Genomic DNA, 5638 nt, shown 5'->3' with positions numbered 1-5638 from the left:
CCCCGAAAACCAACTGCTATAGTGGCATTTGTGAAGGTGACAAGAAGTCAATTTATAAAAGCAAGTGAGTCCAGTTCTAAAGTTGGAATGGAGGGATAATCTCACCTTAAAACACTGATTTGTTGGAGCTGGATGGTCCAACGCTTGGACGAGGTGGGAAGGCCAAAAGGTTCTACTCCAAGGCTAGCCGTGAGTCAGCCTCCCACAATGGCATAGTGTGACTTGCTCTGTGTGCAATGTGAATGGCTTGGCAAGCAGCGACATCTTTGATTGGCTGGAATTGCAAAAAGGTGCGATGGGTTGGGCAATGTGAAGCCAACCTTCTTGGCCCCTTCTTCACCCTCTTTACATGAAGGTGCATGTACTTTGTGTATGTGTGTGTGTGCGCACGCGCACTCGTGTTTAAAACTAGAAAAAAGGAGGAGGCCCCCTACTACCCCCTCCTCTTCATGATCATTCCCATTGAGTCCTTCAATTTGGCAATTGGTTCCTATGATTAGTTTTCAATAAGTCTTGAAGGTCATGATCCATGGGTTAATCTTGGAGAGTTACCTTGGTAGAAAATATCCAACAATGAGAAAAAGAAGTCGTTCAATGGCGATAAACAAGAGTATATCATTTAGTAGGTACTCATCCGTAGCATCTTTGCACGTTGCTTGGCAATGGTGAAAACAAAGCATGCAACAAATTTACAATTGTCTAGCATATGAAGTTAGCTTTATTTTCTTTGTAATATTTTTGCACGTTTTACATTGTATTGCATCATTTTGTTGGCATGGGAAAATTTCATTAAGTAGTGTAAACATTGCCTATCAAAATTGAACATCAAAATTGGTAGAATTGGCAAAACTCTACCCTTCTCTCTCTACCTTCTCTCATCCTCTACCCTTCTCTCTCTACCCTCTCTCATCCTTTGCATGGACTACACAAGACGAAGACAAATGTCTCCAAGGAATTCAGGGGAATAGGTTGAGGTTGCGCACATCAACATAAATGATGGTTTTTTGCTCAGTTTTGCTTGAGATTTTGATCTCTACAGAGGAGACTCTGTTGGATTTTTCTCGTGAGTCCTCTTGTTTGCCTATAGCACTCTTCTACATCGACATTGCAATGATTTTTGTTAAATTTCTAGTTGAGATTTGTATCTCTGTGTAAAGCATACTTTACCATAAATTTCTAGTCTCACTCTCTTGTATTTGCTATTGTCAATCATGGCTGAAATTTCAGAGAGAAGAATATTATATCAAGAAGTTTAATAGCACAAACTTTACAATATGGAAGCTTGATGTCTTGATCAATAAGGGACATGCAATGCCATTGAGTGTAAAGAGGGTGTTGACATTGATGATTAGTGGGAGGTGCTTGATGCTCGTGCTATGGGGACCATTCGCCTGCACCTTAGTGAGTCATTTTTCTTTACGATTATGGACAAGACTAATGCAAAAAGGAATTATAAGAGTCATTATGCTCAGCTTGGGATAGTAAGAGTGTATCAAAAAAAGTGTTTTTGATGAAGAAGCTTATGCGTTTGAATATGAAAGAAGGTAGCAGTGTCAATTTACACCGAACGAGTTTAACAATGTGTTTACTCAATTGACATTTAAGGGGCTTAATTTCAACGAGGAAATGAAAGCCATTTTCTTGCTATGTTCTTTACCTACATCATAGGATACATTTAACACTTCTATAAGTAACTCCGCCCCTAAGGGCAAGCTTGTTTTTAGTGATATTACTAGTGCTTTGCTCACGAAAGAGATTCATATTGGAATTAGGGTTGCAGAGAAACACACACAGCTTGGAGAAGATGAAGAAAGCTCAAGGCACAGAACTGAGAGTATATTACTTAGTGTGCAATGGAACGATAGATAGCCCTAGAGTGATGGGTGTATATACAATGCACGGGGGAAAAAACCTCCTAAAGAGGGAAAAAATGCCCCTGCGGTCCTAGTGTGTTCACACACATCACTACCACATGTATATGGTAACAAATCCCCCCTGGAGTGATGCGGTGAACGAGAGTTGGCACATGAGTAAAGGGAAGTGCCATGCCCTCAGGACATGATCAGTCCACAAAGGGGAGTAAGCCCAAAGCTTTGCGGAAAGCTTCGAGCTTCTCACGAGACAATGCCTTTGTGTAAAGATCTGCTATTGGCACATAAGCCAAGTTGATCTCTCCTTGACATAGTGGTAATGCACCTCAATGTGCTTTGTGCGAGCATGAAGACTGCTCTGTACTCAGCCTCACAACTCGAAGTGACCACAGTAGGTTTCTTCTTGCTCGACCATTATATACATGAACTGCCAAGCATGAAACAGAAACCACTTGTGAACACTTGCGTGTCAAAACAACTAGCCCAATCTGAGTCTGAAAAAGCATGTAAGTTTGGCGGCAATGATCCCCCCTTGAAAACAAGCCAAGATATAAAGTGCCACTAAGGTAGCAGAAAATCCTCTTGACAGTCTGCCAATGCTTAGACCCTGGGCTATGCATAAATCTACTGATTTGTGAGACTGCAAACTGAATATCCGGCCTCGTGTTGCATACATAAATGAAGCATCCAACAACAGTTTGGTAAAGAGTGACATCAGCATGATCACCAGCGTCATGAAGACTCAATTTCAAACTTGTCTCCATGGGAGTGGTAATAGGTTTGCAATCCTCAAGTCCAAACTTACATCGGAATGTCTTTATGTAACTTTTCTGACACGAGGCAATACCACCATCACACTGCTTAAACTATATACCCGAGTAATGATGCAACAGCCCCAAATCTTTCATCTTGAAAGTAGCGTTCAAATCAACCTTAAATTCAGCAATATGTCTCTCATTTGGTCCAGTGATCAACAAATCATCTACGTAAAGCACCACAATGAGAAGTACATCACCCTCACACTTTACATACAATGTGCTTTCTGTTGGACTGTTACGAAAGCCTTGTTTGACCAAATGAGTGTCAGCTTTCTCATACCAAGCACGAGGAGATTTCTTTAACCCATACAAAGTCTTCTTACATCTGCACACTTTGTCCTCTTGTCCTTTCCTGACAAAACCACGAGACTGTGTTACATAAACTTCCTCAAATATGTCACCATTCAAGGAAGCAGTAACAATGTCTGATTGATGTACATCCCAACCAAAATGAGATGCCAATGCACATAGAAAATTCACAGTAGTCATACGACAAGTGGAAGCAAAAGTCTCTTCATAATCTATGCCTTTTTGTTGTGCATAACCCTTTGCAACAAGTCGAGCCTTATGACAATCGATCTCACCATCTGTTTTGCGTTTCAACTTGTATCCCCACTTCGTACCAATGGCCTTTTTGCCAGGAGGCATATCACATAAAGTCCATGTGTCATTTTGTATAAGTGCATCATATTCTAATTGCATGGCAGCCATCCAATTGTCTGAATTCTATGCTTCACCAAAAGACAAAGGTTCCTCAACATCATGTAAGCTAGACACAGCCAAAGCATAACAATCTGATGCATAAGATACATGGCAAGAGCCTGAACGAGTACGACTAGACACAGGTGCATCCAATTTACTGTCATGCAATGTATGCACCAGCCATTTTGGCATACCTCTAGCCTGCTCATTTTCAGCCCTTTGCTCATCAAGTACATCATGTACCTCTGCATCAGTAATAGGCTGATCTGTAACATTTTCAGAAACCCCCCTAGATTGTACATTTGCCTCATTGGAATTTACAGTTGAACTTACACCACTGAAAAGAGGCAACAAAGTGTCATAAATGTCCTGTGAGCTTACATTACTGTCTCTAGTACATGAGAGCAAGGGCTGAACAAAATATTCCACAAACACTACATCCCATGGAACCAGAATACGTTTGTTTGCGGATGATACAACCTGTAACCTTCGCTTTCAACACTATAACCAACAAAAATACATTTGATAGCCTTATCATCCAATTTTCTGCACCGTGTTTGTGGCACCAAAGCATATGCCAAATGGCCAAAAACACGCATGTGCTCAATAGAAGGCTTTCTATCATACCATGCTTCATATGGAGTAATAGACTGCAAAGCTTTCGTAGGACACATGTTCAGTACATAAGTGGCATACATGATGGCCTAAAGCCAAAAAGAATGCGGCAAAGCTTGACTTTTGACCATATATCGTGCCATTTTCGTAAGTGGCTTGTTTTTCCTCTCAAGTAACACCATTTTGCTGAGGTGTATAAGGCACTGTACATTGGTGTTTTATCCCACGACTAGCCAGAAATGCATTAAATTCATGAGACACCCCCTCTATCCAAACGGAGGTTGTCCATAGTACATTTCGATAAATTTTCAGCCATAGCCAAAAATTGTTTGAAGCACATAAAAACTTCGGACTTCGCTTTAAGCAAAAATACCCATGCATGCCTGGAGTAATCGTCAGTGAAAGTTAGGAAGTAAAGGTAATTGCCCAAGGACAGAGTTTGCATGGGCCCACAAACATCACTATGCACAAGCTACAACCTGCATGTGGCCCTAATTGAACCATCGTTTGGAAACTTAGAACGTTGCATTTTACCCAAAATACGGCCTTCACAAACATGTTTGACAGGTGCTTCAAGAGGTGGCAAAGAAGCAACCATATCAGATTTTTGCAAACGCAGCAAACTGGTAAAATTCAGATGATCAAAACATGCATGCCAAAGTTTTTCATCTGAAATAGCCCTTAATCTGCACCTACATTTGCAAAATTTTGTCCACACTTGTCATACAAAGTGAGTTTATACAGCCCATGGCACAAAAGGCAAGATGCAACAATCTCATCACCAAAACTAAGATCATGAACTGTACATCTGTCATCCACAAATTTGACTACAAGTCCAAGTCTCGCAAGTGCAGATACAGACAAAGATTCTTCTTGATCCCAGGTACATAAAGTGCATCAACAAGTGTGAAAGAACTGCCATTTGCAGCAGTAAGCACAATCTTTCCAACTCCCTGAACCGGATAAGAGGCATTGTTGGCACAAGTGACTGAATTCCCATGAGGGATAGACTCGAGAGAGGTGAACAATTCACAATGTGAGGTAATGTGATTTGTAGCACCACTGTCAAAATACCACACATGTGAATCTACAACAACTGACATGCATGCATCATGGACAACAGGATTATAAGTGCACTCTGCACTAAAAGCCCATTCTGCATCAACATAAGCATCACATTCTCCTTTCACAGAAGACTCAACAATGGCTACATTTGTGTTACCATATACATGTGGTAGTGATTTGTGTGAACACACTAGGACCGTCACGGCATTTTTTTTCCTCTTTAGGAGGTTTTTACCCCCAAGCATTGTATATACGGCCATCACTCTAGGGCTATCAATCTTTCCATTGCACACTAAGTAACACACTCTCAGTTGTGTGCCTTGAGCTTCCTTTGTCTTCTCCAAGCTGTGTGCGTTTCTCTGCAACCCTAATTCCAACAATTGGTATCAGAGCAGGTTGCGTCCTCTCGGGCTTAGTCGCCGGCAGCTCCAGCACACGCCTGCTCACTTTCTCCAATTTTTGTGAGCTTTGGCGAGTATTCGTAGGTCGACAAAAATTTCGGATAGACTCGTAGAGCTCAGTCTGCTCAGATTTTTTATTCGGGCTCATTTCGGCCTCCGTTTCCAC

Source organism: Adiantum capillus-veneris, chromosome 16 (assembly GCF_014529385.1).
Source record: "Adiantum capillus-veneris isolate H3 chromosome 16, ASM1452938v2, whole genome shotgun sequence".
NCBI classification, from domain to species: domain Eukaryota; kingdom Viridiplantae; phylum Streptophyta; class Polypodiopsida; order Polypodiales; family Pteridaceae; genus Adiantum; species Adiantum capillus-veneris.
The sequence above is the reverse complement of the archived record's forward strand: the minus strand, read 5'-3'. Positions refer to the sequence as shown.